Source organism: Pinus tabuliformis, chromosome 2_2, assembly GCF_031772625.1.
Source record: "Pinus tabuliformis cultivar Carrire ecotype Pingquan chromosome 2_2, CPIR1, whole genome shotgun sequence".
NCBI classification, from domain to species: Eukaryota; Viridiplantae; Streptophyta; class Pinopsida; order Pinales; family Pinaceae; genus Pinus; species Pinus tabuliformis.
This window is the reverse complement of record NC_142300.1, coordinates 379742795-379766078: the sequence shown is the minus strand read 5'-3', so window position 1 is coordinate 379766078 and position 23284 is coordinate 379742795.

Sequence of the window (23284 nt, the reverse complement as noted above, 5' to 3'; positions counted from 1 at the left end):
TAGGGGTCTCCCAATATACGCGACGGTACGCGGGAGCTCAAGTCCGTATTAGTGCCACCGACTCTCAGGAGGAATCACCCACCTTCGTAGAGATCGACAGTCACTACGTTTAACGACGCCGGAACACGTCTCTACCTAGACCTCTACTATGAGCGTTATGTTACAATGCGTTTTTAGATTCATTCAATATATTTTAAGTTGATCTTGTTTATAAGTTTGTCTTTCAGGATCACCACGAGATGTATTGGTACAAATTCCTAAATGCAGCTAAAATGATAAGCAAGCTTTCACAATCTTTTTAGCTTTGAAAATCCTAACTACTGAGGGGAGAGAAAAACAATATCTTTCCACACAGAGCACAAAGCACAAACTAATGCACTTTCTCCTGTATCAGACACACAAACTTATCAAAAATGCAAATGCAAGATGCATGTATTTCTTTTCTTTTCCTTTAATGTTGATGTAGACAAAAGGAAAACTGTTGTATGACTTTCGAATTCAATTTGAAGCGTAAACAAACAAGCTTTGTCTAAATGAAAAGACGCTTTACAAGTACTTGTTTCAACATTCAAAATATATGAATTCAAACCATAAAGTGAAAAACAAACAAACTCAAACAGCCATGAACAGTAATAAAACTAGCTCATAAGATCACACAGACACTTTTACAGTTCAGGATCTAAGAGGTCACAGCTATACTGGTTCGCTTTTCACAATGGGAAACTGTAACTGAAACAAGAAATACTGAAAGAACATTCACAGTTTCATCACACAACTGAGGCGGAATAATGTCAAGGAGAAGTGGTCTACAGCAAGTACAATGACCAGCAAGCAATCAGCTAAAACTCAGTGAAAACAGGGCCAAGACACAAAGGGAAAGCTGAGCAAGACTATGGCTAACTGGACCAGCGCAGGTTCTAGTCTGCCAGTTTGACTCTCAGCGCAGTTCCCGAAGGGAGCACCTGCGCTGTAATGCAGACTTCCTGTGGACAGCCTGCACTGACTCACGAGAGTTTCGTCTACAAAGAATTCCGAGTCATAAAAAGCTCAAAAATGCACTGTTTTTGCTGAAATAAAAAGCTATAGGTCAAGTACAGGCTAAGGGATGATCAAGAGGATGAAGATCTATCACAAAGAGTAAAGAGTATTTTGTAGATTAGCTCTTTAAATCTTGAATTTGCTCAGCAAATGAGCAAGAGTAGCAGTCCCTCTACTTCGCTTTTGATATAGTCAAAAGCTTTTCGATTTGGTACTCTTTTCTTCAAGAAATGAATAGCAAAATACTACAAACACCAACAAGATACTAGGTTCCCCAGTGGAGTCGCCAGTTTGTTGTGGGGAAAAGTATCTGATGCGGATGACCCTATCCCTACTCTAAAGGTGACAGTCTTTAGCAACAACTGAAAGTAAAGCTTTGATGTTTTCCTTTATGAAAGTACAGAGAGGGGGAAGAAATGATCAACCAACCTGGTATCCTTCGCTTAGTCGATCTTGATCCTCTCTCTTTGTCTCTTGTTCCCAGCTCCTTGCTCTCTTTGCCGGTCCAGCTACACACAAGCCCTGCACAAAACGAGAGAGGAAACTACAAGACACAAGTACTCATAACTGATGCATGGATTAGAGTGAATCAAATATACATGTAAATACAATACATCAATGCAATACAAGTATATAGGAGAACATGCAAAACTTTATTGATAGAAGTAACAGGGTTCTCAGAAGGTTACAACCAATGGTGGCTCCAATCCAGCAGCACCTCCCCAGCAGCAAGAACTCTCCTCTTCACCTCTAGTAAAACAATCACCCAATAGCTCTAACTGTAATCCAACAGCACCTCCTTGCTTTACACAAAATTCCAGCCTCCTTAGACCTCATAGAAGAGCTCTATATATAGGAGAGAAGAAGAGAGGATGAGTCAGCTTGAGGCTGGCATAGAGCTGACTAGTGTCCTCTCCTTCTTCAGTTAATCTTCAGTTCTTGAGTCCACTTGGAGATCCTTGCTTACACATGGTGATCAAGTACCTCTTACTCATCACAAGGCGAATCTGATGAACCAAGTGTCAGTTTGGAAGCTTCCTGGGCAGTTGACACCTTGCAGGATGACTGTGCCACTTGGCCAATCTCGCCCAGCGCAGGTAGCCTTCATTACTTTTGACTTCCAGCGCAGGTACAGAGTGGGACAGTTGCATTACAGCGCAGAAGCTCAGTTAAGCAGCTGACATGATCCAAAATAAGCCTGTTTTGAAGTGTTTTCAGGTGGATAACTGATTGGAAGTGCTGTTGTTTGATGACCTTGTTCTTTTAGGGGTAAGAACAACATGTTTAGGGACTGTGGATCCCTGTAATTATTGACATTTCATGCTCCATGCTGCGAGGCACAAAAATGTCTATAACAGCAAGTAGTTGTGAACACCCAAAGAGGAGAGGATCTAGATCGAGGGACAAACGGAAGACAATGGTAAGTCTATCGATCTCCCCTCTTTCATATTTCATAAAGGAAAGAACCAGAATCACTGTATATGTTTGTTGCTAAGGCACTGTCACACCTTAGGTGGATAGGATCGTCCTGCATAGGCATTTTTCCCCACAACACAAAGAAAAGGTGTGCATAATTTCACTTTTAAATTCCTCCAAGATGTTCCCAATTTCATTCTTGATGAATGATGTGGAGGGAGAGGAACTGACCAGAGCTCGACTAGCCCTACCCTTCTCCGTAGAAGCCCTAGAATGGTTTTTGAACACTTTTTTGATGTTTGCATAGGGTAACTGATAGATGTCTTCCCCACATGACATGTTGAGGGTTTCCAACATGTCCTCTCTAATCCCTCGGAGAAGGACTAACTTGAGTGAGTTTGGAGCTAGGGTGCATGTGGCCCTCCTATAATTGAGCTGGAATCTTTCCTCATTTTCTTCTAGGGATTCATAGAGTCCAAGATTCATTCTAAATATTTCCTCTTTGGTTTATTTGGACCTAAAATATTCCATGTACTTGTTGTTAAAGGCTTACTGCATTTGAGCTTAGGTAGCGATGATATCCCCAAGAAGACCCATGAACCAGCGCAAGGCTGCATCCTTAAAGGTAGATGGGAACAACTTCAACTTCTGGTCATCATAGGTATAGTCATAAGTCCTACAGAAAACAACGAACTCAAACATAAAATTATCAAGGTCCTCAGAGGTTAATCCATGGAAGTTAGGAAGGGTAGGAAGGATTATATTCTTCATACTAGTATCTCCATTAATTTTTTTGATAAGGAAAACCTCGTCATTCCTATATTGAACTATGTTGTGGGTATGTGGAATGGGTTCTTCTTCTTCTTCCCCAATAGGTTCTTCAAATATCTCAGGTTGTTCACTTAAGGGGTCTTCTAACTCCCCTGTAGTCAGAGAGGGAAGTTGACAGTCACTGAAGAAGAGTGAAGGTTGATTGTTTGAGGGTGTGGGGTTGTTTGGCAAGAATTTCCCTAGAGTGCCTCTACTCCTAAGAGGCATGAAATAATTTGTTTTTCCATTTATATGATTTTTCCAAAACTGAAGGCAAAATAGAAAGAAAATGAAAAAGAACATCTACCTGGACACCTCCCCAGAAACGACGCCAAAAAGTGGTGAGGCCTGGTATTGCACCAAGAGTGTTGCAACTCCCAGAGGCTCCTTAACTTTACTTATCCACCCAGGGTTCATACAAACTTCGAGGTGATAGTGTTCTATACAAAGGAGATGGAATTCTATTAATGCCACCCTCAACTAGTTCACTTGAACATTAGGTTCCAAGACCATTCTTCTACTGAACCAGGGAAGATTAAGTACTGGAAGCATGATTCAACAGTTAGTTTTAGCGTAGAGAAAGTAAAGGTTGTTCAAATTTAACTTGTAAATGTTGGAAACTTATAAATGTTAATGAATCAATCTATGAGTGAACACAAGAATTATGTTAAATTTAGAAGGGAAAATCGCACTAATTGAAATCAACCATCTAGTTATCAAATTCAGTTAAGAACAAAATATTATTCTACCAATTCACAATTCAAGAATTGATGCATCATTTATCTATTTCTCACTTGCAGATTAAGTAATGTCCTAATTTCCAAATTTGTAATGAAGGAAATAATGTTATTTTCTTCTTGCAGTAAAGGAAAAGGAATGGAGGGAATTGCCTAGGTAGTAATTCTAATCATGGAGTCCAAGTTTGGGGGTTACCCTACTCCAATACTAAGCTATGCTGGCATTGCAAGTGAAAATAGGGGAAAAATTGGCCACTTCAAGTGTGTTATAAGAAGCTAATACAAGATTCCTATACTACTACAAGAAGTTTTGAGATGCTATAGGAATTTTTCCGAGAGGGTTTTGAGAGTAAGGATGATGGGATAAAGTGACGAAAAGATAGATGAAGGTTGTGGGGAATGCATGGAAGGTTACCAACACCCCTAGCCAAAACTAACACTTCAGGAAGGCCAACTTTGGGCTAAGAGGGCTACTCATGTTGACCTAAAAACATATATCAAGAACATTGGTTGGCATTCATCAAAAGAGAGTGGAGAAGTCATGGATGGTGGTGGAGAAAATATCCCTTTCCTGTAGATCCAAGATTCCTACAATGTCACATGCACTTGTTCTTCTTTTCATTTGCAGAGTATTAAAATCAATAGTGGAAAAGATGAGTTGAATTTGGAAAACTATCTAACTGATGCTAAGAGCTTGATCTATGAAATGAATTAAATTCTAAGCTATATCAATCATATGCGAATAATTATAACAAATGTATATTTTTTTCCAAGAAATCATAAACAAGAAATCACACAATGTTTTTCGGCTATGATGGTGGAGTCCTCTAATCAAGCTCCTATGAGAGAGATGAGACAAAGGCCATAGTCATAGGATTTTTGAGGAACTATACCCTATTAAAATGGAGAAACTGATCAAACACTCTAAACTAAAATAAGTATAAATACATAAGAGTGACCTGAGCTACTAGGGTTGGACCCAAACCCAAGAGCTTCAACCCTCTGTACTAACTCGGTGATGGATAAAAATGAAACATCACATTACCTTTCAACAAATATCAAATATATCATCAAAAATAGTAGTCACAAGTGCTTGAGCTCAATAGAATCTTAGTTATAAAAAAAAAAATTGAATCCTAATGAGTTCCTAGGTATGTTTATTTATACAAAAGAGTAGCTAGCAATAGCTCCCTAGAAAATAGAGATACTTGTCTCCCAAACTCGAGAAATGTGGATTTAGATCTTCCTTGAGTACAATGGCTTGGCTTCCAATGATATCGGCCTTCCTGGCTCCCAATGACCTCGGGTTGATGAGAGATAAAGTGGTGACCGTTGACTGATTGAATGCATTAAGCAGGTGGACAACCTCCTAGATGATCTCCTTGTCGGCTACTCTAAGCTCCTGCAATGAACTTTGTTAACACCCAGGTTGTTCCCTTTGACTCCCAAGGGAATACGGCCGGGGTAACCACTAACCAATCTTTGGATTGCAGCTTCTAGCCAAACTGTAATCAGAGAGGGCTCTCTCTTTAAGGTTTGTCTCTGTTTGTGAAGATTTTAGGCTAGTTATGAGTTCAGGGTTTGTTTTTATGTTTTGGTTGAAGGATGTCTTCTGTAGCTAAGGTGGAAATCTTCAGATAGTTCTAGTCCATTGGGAAATGGAGTCTGTGGCTACAGGTTGTCTGAGATATTGAGTTGAGTTGTTGAAACTGCAGGGCCATTCAAATACATCATGAAGTAAAATGTAAATTGTGATTATGAAATGTGATTAACCAGTGAAAAGCAATTAAGAATTTTCCACTAAGGTGAGGGCGTAGGAAAGAGATATGTTGCACAGGAGCATACTTGAATTCCTGAAACAACAATCACTGTGAAAGATATAGCTTGGAGGTGCAGCAGTTAAGAATTACACCTTATGACTATAACTGAAGAAAAACATTTATAACAGCATAGATTGAGTTCAGGGTATTCTGTGAATAAATCCTGGAACTATTCTTTTTCTTTGCCATTAACTATGAAACACAGAAACATGAATGAGCTAGGAAATGATAACAAAACACATAACGAAGAGTTTTTAAGGAGAACTTATTGTGCCATGAAATACGCAGGAATCCTGTAACTTTCAGCAAAACACCAGAATGCCTCAGATAACACAGAGCTTTGGAAATTCCATCACTTTTGTATTAATACTCTGGAAAATTTACAGCATGAGAAACTCTAGAAGAGAAATCTACAACCACCTGCAAACTTATGCGAGGGGGGAATATATACAAACGGTGATACAAAATATCTGAAGCGTTGAGTCATCTGAGAAATAAATATGTTCACCAACTTGTACAGAATAACAGATAAGAAGTTATTACAGCTTTGAATACAACATAAATGCTCTTCAATTCTGTCAGAAGACTTTTTGACCTTTGGAGGCCACTGAGTCGGTTCAATCTTCTGTTATAAATGCTGGATGACGTGTCTTTGTGGCTATGTCCTCCTGTATCTTTTCGGCCCTGTCACCTATGACTGTCAGTGCTGCTTTAGTGGCCGAATAGTTTTGCTGAGTTGGATCAACCCATTCTTTTCCATACATGCTCATTTTGTCAAAATTTTCCTGTGCATGATAACTTATATATTTAAATGAAAGAAAAAAAAAAAAAAAACTTGAATACAGGCACTGGTTTACAGTATTATCTGTATCATTTTGGTCCAGAATTCCTGTGTGGGCAATTGATGTCTCAGGATTGCCTCTAGAGTCTCATCTGCCTCTGTGTATTTGTAGAAATTTGGAGGCACTTCAAACAAATGTTGGATTTCATTCATGATGAAAAATAGGTTCTCAACCCTGTTGTAGAGACTCTGCCCTGATGCTAGCCCTGATTCTTCTGAAGTACTGGGCCTTTCTGTAATCTGATTTGTAGCAAATGTGTTGACCCTTTTGGCATAATGTTCATGGGAAAGTAGTCTTCCTGCGCTGTTCAGTAAGCTAGGAAGACCTCTGTTTTGCAATGCCACAAATTTGTCTGTGAACTTATTAACCTCTGTCTGCATATCCTGGCTTCTTCTTTCCAGTGTTTGTACCAGGTTTCTTAGTGTGAGGACCCTCTTTATCAGCTGGATGGTTTCAGTTCTACTGGAGATTCCCATTGCTGCCAGCTGAGCACTTGTTTAGTTATTAAGCACATTAATCATTTTGTTGGCAACCTCAGGCATATTGCCTAGAGATGCCCTTGCTCTTTGGATTTCTCTATGTGCTTTCCCTATGAGCTCTATCTGCTCATGAATGGTCTCAATGTATTGCCATTGATCAGTGATTGATTGGCCAATGTTGGCCCATAAAACTGTCCTAAGCTCAGCTATCACTTTGTCAAGTGTGAGCTCCTTCTCCAGCTCCTTTATCTTATCTTTGAGAGCCTTTATTTCCCTTCCTTTTTCTGCTACAGTCTGCTTGGATTTGTCATATTTTTCATTCAACTTGGCTAGACTCTCCCTGGCCTCATTTAATTCTGCCATTTGGGCTTCCAGGGCTTGGATTTCATTCTTGAGCTTCTGCATATCCAGGCTTGGAGCCTGCTCTGTTGTTGGCATTGGTGTTGATGTGGAAGGCACTGCCTGTCCAGTAGGAGGAGCAGCAGTTTGAGGAGGTTCCTCCAGGTTAATTATTTCTGGAGGAGGCTGAGATGTTTGTCCTCCTTCTTTTTGTTGTAATGCTGCCTGCAGTGCAGCCTGTGCAGCCTCTGATTCTCCCAATTTCTCTTGTGTTTGGATCAGCTGTTTGTATAGGGACACTAGCATAGCTGCTGCATCTTGGTCATGTCTCAGCTGGGCAACTTCTCCAGTTTGTGGGTGAATGGTTGCTGGGACTTTTACCATTTTTCTCAGTGCTGCCATATCTGCATCTCTCAACTTCAATAATGCTTGTACAGCCTTGATGTCCTTGGGATCATGCCCAAGTTCTATGATTATCTCCTCTAAGGCTTTGATTCTGTTGTCCTTTGCTTGAGAGGATGCTCTCTCCAACTCCAGGTGGATGTCCTTGGCAAGGACCTCAAGGTTGGTCCTTATGTAATCTGCAGCTGACTGCGGCTGCAACACTGCTGGCATAAAGTGGCTCATGATCATCTTGCCCTCCTGGACATCATATGCAGACATTAGTCTTTGCTGGTTAGTGGGAGCCATTTTCAACAGATGATTATATAGTTATACTCTTATGGGCTCATTCCTCTTCTTTATATCAATGAGCTGCTGCTTGATGCCCACCTCAGCTCCTCTTTGCTGGCTTGAGGAGCTAACTTCTCCTCCCACTGTCCTCTCTTGTTCCTGCTGGAAGGAACTTGCAGATGCCTCCATGCTAGGTGGGCCCATGCCCAAAGATTGCCCTATTGGCATTTCTTCCTCAGAAAGGGGATTCATTCTGTGTCTTTTCTCCCCATGAGTTGTTGATGTTGTGCGCGGAGTCTCTATGTCCCTCTTTCTGCTTATGTCTTCTTTTTGTGGGGTTTGGAGGACTGAGGCCTCCACTGTTGTCTCCTGCCTAGGAGGCAGAGTGTCCTGAGCTTGCTGCCCGGTGGATTCTGGGGCCTGTGATGTTTGCTCTTGTTGCACTGGCTGTTCTTTCTCTTGTTGTCGCCCTTGTTGCTGTTGTGCCTGTGGCTGTTGCTGCACTTCCTGCTGCTGTACCTGTTCATGAGGTGGCTGCTCTGGCTCCATCTCTTTCTCTTTGCCTTTGCTAGAGGTTTGCTCAGTAGCTTTGGCTGCTTGCTGATGTGCTGTGGAGGATGAGGCAGCTGCTCCCACTTGAGTGCCTGGAAGAGCAAATACCTGTGCACAAAGCTCTAAGTCAGCCATCTTTGGGAGATTTTTAACTGCTCTTTGATTTAATTCTTCTTGTGTGATAGCTTCCTCTAAGGTGCCTCTCCTCCACTTTATTTGATTTGCATATTTTTCTATATGAGGCAACCTTACGTGGTCATAACTGGCCAGCCTATACTTGACCCTTATTAAAGTTATGAAGTGATTGGGGTCATAAGGTTTCCAAAGGAAACTGGTCTGTAGGCCAAGGGATTCTAGCATTCTGTCTGCTTCTTGCCAACCTTCCTCCCTTTTCTTGTAAATGAAGTGGCCTAATTGGTTTCTTACTTTGAGCTGTGCTTTCTTGCCTTTGCCTGAAAAATGTAGGACATCAGCATTCCCAAACTGCCTGAAGTATTCAAGGGAAAACAGTCTCATGGGTACATATTTGGGCAATCTGTATGGGGGCAACTCACACCCGTATATTCTGATGACTGTGTGGTGTTGGTAATAGTACCAATCCCCAATGTTGTATACCTTGGACAGCTGAAGAATCCTCTGCATCTCATCAGTTAGTCTTGGAGGAGGTGAGCTCATAAGCAAAGACATGGCTAGGTGGATGAAGAGATCTATAAACTCACAATAAGTGTATGGAGAACAGGATTTGCAGTGGAAGGTAGAGGACCAATAAACCACTGACCTTGGATTTCCCTGTGCATCCACTCTCTTCAAAGCAAAGTGAAATTTCTCATGTTGATAATACAAAATTAAGTGGTAGATGTAGGAGGTGTATCTGAACACCCTTTCTCTTGACAAGTTCATTAATTGCTCATGTATTTTGTCAGATATGTAGGTGGCATAGTCATAGCAGATTGGAGACTTGCCAGGGGAAAACATGAGCATCATCACCAGCACAGTTTCATCAACAAACTCAATTGAATTATAGCCCAGAATGGGACTGATCATGTCTACAAGGTCCCTGCCCAATTGGTTAAGGTAAACATGAGAAATGGGAGGGTACTTCACAGTGTCAGAGACAATGTATAATTGATTTAGTTTGGTGACCTGAGCATCTGTCAATTTGGCTCCTTGCTTTATCAGATCAACCAGTGATAAAGGGACTAATTTCTTCTCAGTTTTGAAGTGCAGCATCTCTCTGATGGCTTCAGGGGTGACATAGAAAACAACTGAGCCTGAAGGGTCAATCACAGCCCTCTGAGTGGCGTCGTAGCATTCAGCACATAGGTGGATTAGGTCAGGGAACTGGTTGACCTGAGGGAGCTTGAAGAGAGGGAGGAAAGAATCCCAAATGCGCAATACATCTGTTCCAGCCTCATGTTTAATCTTCAACTCATTTAACAAGTGGATGTGGTACTTGTTGTGCATTAGCATTTCTTCTGATATTTGATAATCCAGGTCTGCTAATGGTTGCCATTCCAATTCTCTCTGAGGGGCATTTAGTGGAGCAATATTCAAGGCTACAGGAGCTACTGGTGCATCCATGGTTACTTTAGGATTGTGTTGGTATGAATTGGCGTTACTGTGCAGAGCAACAGAAAGGAGTATTTCTTGCAAAGAGAGGTGATTTACTGAGGAACAGAGGATAAAATGGCAATGGCAGCAATTGAAATACTGCACAGAGCACTGATAGGGCAAATGCTTGGCTTTAGAAACTCTCTATACGGTGAATTGGTGCAGCTTGGGTTCTTAGTTCACGAATGCGCGAACCAACGGTATGATTTGTGAAAACTTGGGTAAACAAGGCTCTGCCGGGGAATTTTGATTTTACAATTGAAAATGGAGGCTAGCCACAGGGGATTTGCCGGTAAATTATAAGCTTTCCCACTCTTTTAATTTTGTTTTAGACAATTACGGACACAACCGAGTGCAAGGGAGGTAAATTTGATAAATACCTGGTGAATTGCTTGGCAAAGTTTGCAAATGTAGGTGGGAAGGAAGCGTCGGCGGTCTCCTGGTTGATTTCAGCTGGTTGGCTACGGATTTGGACGTAAAATGCATGTAGGGGGAGTAACAGTCTTTTTTACAAAAGTAACGAAAAACATGAATTTTGGCCAAAATATAGACTTTTGGGTTATTTGGCGCTTTTTTTGGATGACGTCAGCATGACGACATCAGGTGGGGTCAGGGTCGAATGATGTCAGCATGACGTCATCGAGTAACGTGGCAGCTTAAGAGTGGTCCACGGGGATGGTGAGGTGGCAGGCAGGTCAGAGCAGTGGCGGACGGGGGCGTTGACGCGGCGGTGATGCAGCAATGACGTGGTAATGACGTTGGCATAGCGGGTTAACGGAAACCGGAAACAGTAAGCGGTTTGATATCGCACCGCCTTATATACGGAAGCGGGATTGTCAGAGGGCGCTCCGATACGATTTGGGGGTGACGCGTGGCAGAGGCCTGACGTCACCCTCTGACAAATTTCGGAAGCTATCCTTCGGACGTCGGAGCCGCTCCGATATGCATGTGGGCCGTCGGATGAAAAAGGCCAGATCCGACGGTTGACGGATCGTTGAGATGCCAGGTCAATACGAATGCGGGCGAGGTTTAAAATAATATATTTTTTGGAAGATGCGCCCGGTGGGAACCTTTGGAGTTTGGCAAACTTATATGGTTTTCGATGTATTTTTATAAAAAAACGCGCATAGCGCCCAAACTTTGGGTAAAATGAAAAAGTGGGTTTTTCATGTGTTTTCGCAAATAAAGCGGGTTATGGGTGAAAATGGGATTTTTTACAAGGTTCTCTTGCAAATGAAGGGGTTAATGGTTTAGATAACTTGTGAAGGGGGAAGAGGGGTAGGGTTTGGGTTCTTAAACTGACCAAATGTCAATTTAATCCCTGCCTGTGAACATATGGCTATAATGCCAGGGGGGAAGGGATATTTATAGAATGCTTGGGGTTTATACACCATAGTGTTTATAATAATAGGGAAAGGGTAACATAGGGGATTTAGATAATAAGAAGTTAGGGGTTAATATGAATGGAAAAGGTGAATGAGGAGTGATCTCACTAAGGGGAGTAGATCAAAATGAAAAGAATTTTAGACAAGAAATGTGGCTTTTAAAGGAATAAGAACCAACATAAAACCTTAAATTCTTTCATGAACACAACTGATGAAGGGATGTTAGTAATGAAAGTGAAAGGGGAGAAAAGGGAGTCACTCATGCTCCTTTGCTTTGCTGCAACATGATGGAGACGAGGAGCTTCTCTATCCACTGATGTTCCTTTATAAATAGGTTACCAAACATTCAATTGTAAGGAATGACATTTCTGCAACCCCATCTGCCTACCCATCTACTTGCCTAGCATTTTTTGTTTCTTCATGGAGGGTGCACTTAGACTTGCAGACCCTTATCTGCTTTTTCTTTTCTTTTGGCTTTTTCTTTTGATTCTCTATCTCAGGTTACCCTTATTGCTTCCAAGGTCCCAGATTAAGCAGTTGGGAACCTTACTTTCTCTACCTAGCTACTGGTCTGCCAAGATTAAACAGTTTGTACAGACTTCTTTTTCTATTCTACAACAAAAAATTGAAACATGGCATGATCCAAATTAGGCTGTTGGACCATCCATCCAAAATTTAGTCAACATCAAGCTTTTGTACACACCTTGTCTTCTCATGGAAATATGGGATCTTTGAATCACCAAAGCAGAGCATATTTGGAACTTTTATTTGCCAGTCATGAAATATGAAACCTATTGGTATAGGTAGCTAACAGTGGCTCCACATGGGGATGGTTTTTTCATTCGAAAGACCAAGAACAGCAGGTCAGAATGCCTTGGCCCTTGACTTCTTCTATCAAAACTTGGAGTATTCCTCTTTGAAATCCCAAAATTGTGCTCTTCCCATCTTGGTTAATCTCTAAACTTATTTGCCTTTTGTTGATAACTTATAAAACTTAAGAAATTGCATTTTTACATGTTAATCAGAAAGTAATATATATACCTGAATATGTACAAGGGAAACATAGGCTGCACTTATGGATAGTAGTCAAAATAGTGCTTCAACATCCTGCCATTCATAGGACCTTCACCCAAATTAGTTTCATCAAGATTCCTAAGGAAGTAAGTATTATTTCCTTGCACTGCTTGAACAGCAAATTGTCCTCTCCAAAGGGAATCAAATTTTCCATGTTTTCCTTTATCTTCCCTTCTTGAATCCCACTTGAGGACTTTATCACCAATGTTGAAATCTTGTGCCTTAGTCCTTCTGTCAAAGGCTTTCTTTAACTTTTCTTGTAAAACTTGAACTCTGTGATAGACTTGGTCTCTAGTTTGCTGCAAACATATAATTTGATTTACCCTTCTTTGCACATCATTTGGTTCTGCCTGGCTTTCTTGAAGAAGTTTCATGATAGGGATCCCTAGTGATGAAGGAAATTTGGCTTCTAATCCATAAACTAACTCATATGGGCTGACCCCAATTGATCTCTTGGTTGTTAGTCTATCTGCCCATAAAGCATTCACAAGCTTCTTATGCCAATTCTTCTTATTTTCTTCCAACACCTTCTTTATGATGTTTACAAGGCTTTTATTTGATGATTCTGCTAGGCCATTTCCTTGGGGATAGTATGCAGTAGAATGGCCCAGGGTAATGTGAAATTTGTGGCAGAAATTCACCATCTTCTTAGATCTGAAGGCAGCAGCATTGTCTGTTATTATCTTATCAGGACAACCAAATCTAGAAAGAATATTGGTCTCAAGGAACTGAATGATAGTGGAATCATTTGCTTGTCTGCATGGAACAGCTTCAATCCATTTAGTAAAGTAGTCTGTAGCTGTTAGAATCCATCTATGTTGGCCTGAAGATGAGGGATGAATTTCCCCAATGAAATCCAAGCCCCATTGTTGAAAAGGTCTCTCTGTTGCAATAGGCCTCAAAGGAAGTGGCAGTAACTTTCTCTTTCCCTCAAACACTTGACATTTATGACATGAGGTGGTAAATTTCTTGACATCAGAGAAAACAGTGGGCCAATAGTAACCAGCCCTCAGTATCTTATCCACAGTGGACTTCCAATACAAGTGTCCACCACAGTCACCTGCATGAAATTCTTTGGTGACATTGTTAGTCTCATTCTCAATCAAGCAGTTTAACAATATACCCTCATGGTTTTTCCAAAGCAAATTGCCATCCATAACACAAAATCTTGAAGCTTTCATTTTTAGGAACCTACATTTAGTTCTGGACAATCCTGGGGGAGCACACAGGTTTTGTAACACATAACAGATATCAGAATACCAAGGGGATTGTTCAAAGGCTACATTGATCTTTGGAGTCACCAGCTCCGGTTCATTGTCCAGCTGGTTTATGTCTAAGGCTTGGAAGTTTGCTTCTGTCATTAGTTTGGCCAAACCTTGCCCTTTTATTAGTTTTGTAGGTTTTATTTCAATATCAAATTCCAAAATGTTGGCAATCCATTTTCCTCTTCTGCCCTCTAAGTTTTCTTGAGTGAGGATGTCTTTCACAATGGGACTTGGCACATAAGCTATAACATGGGAATAAAGGATGTAAATCCTGAAGTCTTTAATGGCCTTGACCAAGGCATAAGCTTGTTTTTCCATGATATGATATTTCAGAGGTGCATCTCTAAGAGCTCTACTAAAGAAAGCAATGGGTTTCTCATTTCCTTAGTCAACTTTCTGTAATAAAACAACAGCAATAGTATGATGGGAAGCAAAAGAGAAAATGATAAATTCTCTATCAAATTGAGGATTTGTTAAGACTGGGGTTTGGGTAAGGGCCAATTTTATACCTTCAAAGGCTTGATTTGCTTCTACTGTCCATTTCACTTTTGAATCTTTCTTTAGCATGTTGTTCAATAATCTGATCAGTTCTGCTAAGTTTGGGATAAACCTTCTTAAGAAATTGATCTTCCCTAAGAAAGCTTGCAATTCTTTGATGTTTCTTGGGTGGGGCATTTGTAAGATAGCTTGTATCCTGTCTGGGTCAATTCTTATGCCATCCTTTGAAATGATATGCCCTAACAGCTTGCCTTCTTCCAAACCAAATAGAGACTTCTTGGGATTCAAGGAAATTCCATATTTCCTACATGTTAAGAAGATCTGCCTTAAATGCTTTAAGTGTTCCTGGTCAGATTTTGAGAAAGGTGTGAGGTCATCCAAATAAATGACAAGAAAGTCATGAATCTCTTTGGCAAAAGCAATATCCATTGCTATTTGAAATGTCGCCCCTGCATTTTTCAATCCAAAAGGCATTTTTACATATTTGAAAGTTCCCCATGGGGTTGTGAATGCAGTTTTGTCCTGATCATCAGGGTGCACTAGGATTTGATTAAAGCCTGAGAATCCATCAAGTAATGAGATCCTTGAGGCCCCTACCACTCTTTGGAGAATGTGATCCATCTTAGGTAAGGGATAGTTGTCTTTGAGGGACACTTGGTTTAGATTTCTAAGATCAACACAAAGTCTTATCTCACCAGTTTTCTTTCTTGTAGGTACCAAATTAGAAATCCAATCAGAAAACCTGATGGGTGCTATGATGCCAGCTTTAAACATTTTTTGCAGTTCTTTTTCAATTGAAGGGAGAAGCATGGGATTGATCCTTCTCAATTTCTGCTTAAATGGCTTTTGATTAGGCTTGAGAGGGATAGTATGCTGGATAACAGAGGTGTCATAGGATTTTAAATCCTCATAACCCCAGGCAAAGACATCCTGAAACTCTTTGAAGAGGTCAATATATTTGGGTTTTTGATCAGGAGGTAAGGATGCAAACAATTTTATTATTTTGGGCTTGTCAATAGTTCCAATGTTGCATTCCACAATAGCAGCATTAAGGGGCTGCATTTTTGGTTTTCTAGGGATATCATTTGAGTCAAAAATGTCCTCCAATGGAGTTAGGCCTGTTGGAAGAAAATTGTCTTTCAGCTCTATGATCTCAGCCTCTGTAGCAACTATTTCTTCATAATTGGTTTTTTGAATTTCTTGTATGTTGTGTTTGTTAAAAATTGTTGGATGTAAGATTTGGTGAGCTGTCTTGGGTGATATTGGCTTGTTATTCTGTTCACTCTGTATTTGTGATTGACTTGCTCCCTCAGTGTCAATGTTTAATCCTGCAAATTCTTGTTGCAAGGTCAAGAAATTATTTATTTGTGTATCATCTTCAAATACTTGCCAATCTTTAACATTGTTTGGGACAGAAGGTCTGTGTTTTACCTCAGCTGTAAAGCAATGGCTAGGTTCAAAGGGTAGTTTACAGGTGCTTGCAAATGTGGCCAAACTATGGGCATGCAGGTTATGGGTCCTAGCAATTTTGGTGATTTGAAATTCAGTGAAGGAGTTTAGTATTTCAGCAGCAGCAGATCTATAAGATCTCAGTCTTTTATCATTGGTGACAAAATTACCCTTTACTTGTTGGACAACTAGGTCTGAATCCCCTAGTATTGAAACCTTTATGGCTTGTAAGGATTTTACTAGTCTGAGGCCTAGTAAGAGAGCTTCGTATTCTGCCATATTGTTGGTGCACCTGAAGTTTAACCTATAGGCTCGGCCTTCTGCATGACTGTTTTGTTTATTATGTATCCAAACTCCAGCTCCTACCCCTAATTTGTTGACTGACCCATCAAATTCAAGGAACCATAGGATTTCTTGTTCTAGGGGAGACTTAATAACTTCTCTGTGATCTGGGATTGTGAGTTGAAGTTCTGGTTTTTCATTTAGTTTCTCTTTTAGGACAGTCTCATCACTTGATTGGATCAGCTTTATTTCTGGAGCAGAAGCTTGTTCATTAATGTTCTGATCTTCTTTGAGTGTCTTGGTTTCATCATCATTTGTAAGACCTGAATTATCATTGAAGAGAATATATGAATCTATATCAGAATGGACAGCATATATGGGAAAGTTTTGAGGTTTTTCTTCACTGCTGACCATGTATTTCATAAGTGACTCTCTATATAACCTCTTGGGTTGACCAAAGACTGAGATGGTTGCATACGACATGTCTAATTGTAGGGAACCTTGGAGTTTAGCCCCCCATGATCTTGATAACAGCATGCCATATTTGGGTGGGATATCAGCAACTACAACGTCCATTAGAATTGTTTTATTTGGGTACTGAACTAGGGACACACATAAGTCTTTTATTAAGCCTAAACACTTAACTTGGCTGGAGTCAAATGAGAATAGGTCCTTATATGGTCTTGTAATATCTAGATTCAATCTTTCCATGACTGATTTAGGCATCAAGTTGTGAGAGGCACCTGAGTCAAACATTGCATTGTGTAGTATCTTATCATGAACATGCAAGCTGACATAGAAAGGTAAAATCCCTGTAATTGCTGTCTTTCCATCAACCTCTGGACCGAAAAGCAATTCTGGGGTGTCATCCAACACATTGACATTATCTTTATTACAAGTAAGTTGAAGGGACTTCTTGATTTGTTTTCTATAGATGTCATGCTTGGCTAGTTCTGAAAGAGGAATAACTACCTTCAATTTGCCAATTTCAGCTTCTAAGTCAAAGGGTCTTTCAGATGGGATCTTGGTGTTGTGGGTGACAGCCTTTTCCTTGTTCACTAAGTCTTCTTCTTGATTCTTTTCTTGACCTTGAGGCTTGTCCTTCTTACTCATCTCTTGAGGAATGTTGCTTGGGTTGTGCTGGAAGGGTGTTGTATCTACTGGTTGCTGTTTTGAGGGGGGTGTTTGAGTTATTTCCTCAACTGTTACCTCATCTGTAATTGGACCAGTTTTGTCACTTGGTTCTGTGACAATAGCTTTCTTAGGCTGTGGGGTGTCCTTTGTCTTGTCAGGCTGTGTCACATTTATAGTTCTGCTTCTTAGCTTGTATTGCTTATGAACTTCATAAACAACTGTGTCATATCCTTGTTTAAAGTCAAATGACTCACCTGACCTGGTTTGGAATTGCTGAATGCCATCTTCCTTATGATCTTCTTGACTCAGAAAAACTTGCTGCTCATCATTCAGGCCCATCAGGTTTATGTGGGTGTCATCTGTTTGCTCATTCGGAGTGGATGCCTCAGTATAGTTTTCCTGGAAAGGAGGTCTTATGTCTGGATCAGAACCGGCCTTGCCAGCGTTTGGGTTTTGATTTCTCCTAAAATTGGGATTCCTGATAGGGTTATTTTGTGGTGCTTCCCATGATGACTTTCTCTCAACTGATTCTACCCTATCACCCAATCTCTTCATACTAGTGAGTATTGCATCCAGTTTTTGATCAAAGGCTGAGGGTTCTTCTTTGAAGGTGGTTCTCTTTTCCAATCTTGCTCTGTTTCTTTTGGCAATCAGGTTAGCTTCTACTGTGACAGCAACCTTTTGGGCATCTTCAAGGGTTTCAGGGGCTCTTTCCTTCAACTGATATGCCATATCAGGGTCAAAACCATCAGGAAATTTGTACAAGGCTAAATTAGGAGGAGGTCTTAAATTCTGTGGTATTGCGTTATATACATTGTTGAATCTTGCACAATACTCCAAAACGGTCTCTTGAGGACCTCGTTTGATTGTATCATATTCACCAAGTATGTGCAGGGGATCTTTCTTTTTCTCCCATCTGTTAGTAAAGGCTTGATAAAGCTCATTAGGAGTTGTGATGGTATTTACAGCCAGTGATCTAAACCAAGTTCTTACATCCCCTGTCAGGCTCTGAACAAAGATTCTCATTCTCACACTGTCATCATCTATTTCATAGTTCTCAAAATGGTCTTGCATCCTTCTGGCATGCCGAATTGCTGTGAAAGGGCCAGTGGAGTCAAAATATGAGATCTTGGATTGGTAGTCCTGAGGTAGAGCTGCAGCATTAGCAGGCAACTGCAGGGGTGCATATCTATTAGCCATATTTGCAGGATTTATAGGGTTGACAGGGAAAACTGGGATAACAGGGGTAGTTGGAACGGTAGAAACTAGAGTGTTGGTCAAGGGAATATGTGCAGTGGATGGAGGTGTGAAAGGAGGGCTTTGAGATGTGGATGGGGAACTGGGGGAATCAAGGGTAGATCGAAATAGAACCTTGATTGGAGTTGGAACAGGGTTTGGATAAGCTGTCTCAGGACTTAAATCAGCAAGAGTTTCCTGTCCTTGCTGCTTCCTAATGATTTTAGGAATTGTATTAGGATTTTCAAAAACAGTTGGTGGGTTGGGGTCAGGATTTGACCTTGTATATCGCGGATTCTTCTTGGGAGCCAGCTTCTGAACTTGTTTTTGAGTATGTTTTTTTTTTTTGGAATATTTTTGTGTCTACAAGGGCCAGACAAGATTTTGGAGTGACTGTGTATATCTTAAAGCTAGCATGAAAATTGACTGAAGCAGCTTTAAGAAATATACAAAAATTAGAAAATCCTGAGGAAGTCCCCAGTGGAGTCGCCAATTATGTTAACACCCAGGTTGTTCCCTTTGACTCCCAAGGGAATACGGCCGGGGTAACCACTAACCAATCTTTGGATTGTAGCTTCTAGCCAAACTGTAATCAGAGAGGGCTCTCTCTTTAAGGTTTGTCTCTGTTTGTGAAGATTTTAGGCTAGTTATGAGTTCAGGGTTTGTTTTTATGTTTTGGTTGAAGGATGTCTTCTGTAGCTAAGGTGGAAATCTTCAGATAGTTCTAGTCCATTGGGCAATGGAATCTGTGGCTACAGGTTGTCTGAGATATTGAGTTGAGTTGCTGAAACTGCAGGGCCATTCAAATACATCATGAAGTAAAATGTAAATTGTGATTATGAAATTTGATTAACCAGTGAAAAGTAATTAAGAATTTTCCACTAAGGTGAGGGCGTAGGAAAGAGATATGTTGCACAGGAGCATACTTGAATTCCTGAAACAACAATCACTGTGAAAGATATAGCTTGGAGGTGCAGCAGTTAAGAATTACACCTTATGACTATAACTGAAGAAAAACATTTATAACAGCATAGATTGAGTTCAGGGTATTCTGTGAATAAATCCTGGAACTATTCTTTTTCTTTGCCATTAACTATGAAACACAGAAACATGAATGAGCTAGGAAATGATAACAAAACACATAACGAAGAGTTTTTAAGGAGAACTTATTATGCCATGAAATACGCAGGAATCCTGTAACTTTCAGCAAAACACCAGAATGCCTCAGATAACACAGAGCTTTGGAAATTCCACCACTTTTGTATTAATACTCTGGAAAATTTACAGCATGAGAAACTCTAGAAGAGAAATCTACAACCACCTACAAACTTATGCGAGGGGGGAATATATACAAACGGTGATACAAAATATATGAAGCGTTGAGTCATCTGAGAAATAAATATGTTCACCAACTTGTACAGAATAACAGATAAGAAGTTATTACAGCTTTGAATACAACATAAATGCTCTTCAATTCTGTCAGAAGACTTTTTGACCTTTGGAGGCCACTGAGTCGGTTGAATGTTCTGTTATAAATGCTGGATGACGTGTCTTTGTGGCTATGTCCTCCTGTATCTTTTCGGCCCTCTCACCTATGACTGTCAGTGCTGCTTTAGTGGCCGAATAGTTTTGCTGAGTTGGCTCAGCCCATTCTTTTCCATACATGCTGATTTTGTCAAAATTTTCCTGTGCATGATAACTTATATATTTAAATGAAAAAAAAACTTGAATACAGGCACTGGTTTACAGTATTATCTGTATCATTTTGGTCCAGAATTCCTGTGTGGGCAATTGATGTCTCAGGATTGCCTCTAGAGTCTCATCTGCCTCTGTGTATTTGTAGAAATTTGGAGGCACTTCAAACAAATGTTGGATTTCATTCATGATGAAAAATAGGTTCTCAACCCTGTTGTAGAGACTCTGCCCTGATGCTGGCCCTGATTCTTCTGAAGTACTGGGCCTTTCTGTAATCTGATTTGTAGCAAATGTGTTGACCCTTTTGGCATAATGTTCATGGGAAAGTAGTCTTCCTGCGCTGTTCAGTAAGCTAGGAAGACCTCTGTTTTGCAATGCCACAAATTTGTCTGTGAACTTATTAACCTCTGTCTGCATATCCTGGCTTCTTCTTTCCATTGTTTGTACCACGTTTCTTAGTGTGAGGACCCTCTTTATCAGCTGGATGGTTTCAGTTCTACTGGAGATTCCCATTGCTGCCAGCTGAGCACTTGTTCTGTTATTAAGCACATTAATCATTCTGTTGGCAACCTCAGGCATATTGCCTAGAGATGCCCTTGCTCTTTGGATTTCTCTATGTGCTTTCCCTATGAGCTCTATCTGCTCATGAATGGTCTCAATGTATTGCCATTGATCAGTGATTGATTGGCCAATGTTGGCCCATAAAACTGTCCTAAGCTCAGCTATCACTTTGTCAAGTGTGAGCTCCTTCTCCAGCTCCTTTATCTTATCTTTGAGAGCCTTTATTTCCCTTCCTTTTTCTGCTACAGTCTGCTTGGATTTGTCATATTTTTCATTCAATTTGGCTAGACTCTCCCTGGCCTCATTTAATTCTGCCATTTGGGTTTCCAGGGCTTGGATTTCATTCTTGAGATTCTGCATATCCAGGCTTGGAGCTTGCTCTGTTCTTGGCACTGGTGCTGATGTGGAAGGCACTACCTGTTCAGTAGGAGGAGCAGAAGTTTGAGGAGGTTCCTCCAGGTTAATTATTTCTGGAGGAGGCTGAGATGTTTGTCCTCCTTCTTTTTGTTGTAATGCTGCCTGCAGTGCAGCCTCTAATTCTCCCAATTTCTCTTGTGTTTGGATCAGCTGTTTGTATAGGGACACTAGCATAGCTGCTGCATCTTGGTCATGTCTCTGCTGGGCAACTTCTCCAGTTTGTGGGTGAATGGTTGCTGGGACTTTTACCATTTTTCTCAGTGCTGCCATATCTGCATCTCTCAACTTCAATAATGCTTGTACATCCTTGATGTCCTTGGGATCATGCCCAAGTTCTATGATTATCTCCTCTAAGGCTTTGATTCGGTTGTCCTTTGCTTGAGAGGATGCTCTCTCCAACTCCAGTTGGGCAGCTGTATTATTTAGGCTATTTTCTAGCCTGTAGTTCTCCAATGTCTTATCTGCCAAGGAGGCATACACCATCTCACTCGTTTGCTTATGTAATTCAATTTTATCCATTGGGTGGATGTCCTTGGCAAGGACCTCAAGGTTGGTCCTTATGTAATCTGCAGCTGACTGCGGCTGCAACACTGCTGGCATAAAGTGGCTCATGATCATCTTGCCCTCCTGGACATCATATGCAGACATTAGTCTTTGCTGGTTAGTGGGAACCATTTTCAACAGATGATTATATAGGTGTACTCTTATGGGCTCATTCCTCTCCTTTATATCAATGAACTGCTGCTTAATGCCCACCTCAGCTCCTCTTTGCTGGCTTGAGGAGCTAACTTCTCCTCCCACTATCCTCTCTTGTTCCTGCTGGAAGGAACTTGCAGATGCCTCCATGCTAGGTGGGCCCATGCCCAAAGATTGCCCTATTGGCATTTCTTCCTCAAAAAGGGGATTCATTCTGTGTCTTTTCTCCCCATGAGTTGTTGATGTTGTGAGGGGAGTCTCTCTGTCCCTCTTTCTGCTTATGTCTTCTTTTTGTGGGGTTTGGAGGACTGAGGCCTCCACTGTTGTCTCCTGCCTAGGAGGCAGAGTGTCCTGAGCTTGCTGCCCGGTGGATTCTGGGGCCTGTGATGTTTGCTCTTGTTGCACTGGCTGTTCTTTCTCTTGCTGTCGCCCTTGTTGCTGTTGTGCCTGTGGCTGTTGCTGCACTTCCTGCTGCTGTACCTGTTCATGAGGTGGCTGCTCTAGCTCCATCTCTTTCTCTTTGCCTTTGCTAGAGGTTTGCTCAGTAGCTTTGGCTGCTTGCTGATGTGCTGTGGAGGATGAGGCAGCTGCTCCCACTTGAGTGCCTGGAAGAGCAAATACCTGTGCACAAAGCTCTAAGTCAGCCATCTTTTGGAGATTTTTAACTGCTCTTTGATTTAATTCTTCTTGTGTGATAGCTTCCTCTAAGGTGCCTCTCCTCCACTTTATTTGATTTGCATATTTTTCTATATGAGGCAACCTTACGTGGTCATAACTGGCCAGCCTATACTTGACCCTTCTTAAAGTTATGAAGTGATTGGGGTCATAAGGTTTCCAAAGGAAACTGGTCTGTAGGCCAAGGGATTCTAGCATTCTGTCTGCTTCTTGCCAACCTTCCTCCCTTTTCTTGTAAATGAAGTGGCCTAATTGGTTTCTTACTTTGAGCTGTGCTTTCTTGCCTTTGCCTGAAAAATGTAGCACATCAGCATTCCCAAACTGCCTGAAGTATTCAAGGGCAAACAGTCTCATGGGCACATATTTGGGCAATCTGTATGGGGGCAACTCACACCCGTATATTCTGATGACTGTGTGGTGTTGGTAATAGTACCAATCCCCAATGCTGTATACCTTGGACATCTGAAGAATCCTCTGCATCTCATCAGTTAGTCTTGGAGGAGGTGAGCTCATAAGCAAAGACATGGCTGGGTGGATGAAGAGGTCTATAAACTCACAATAAGTGTATGGAGAACAGGATCTGTAGTGGAAGGCAGAGGAC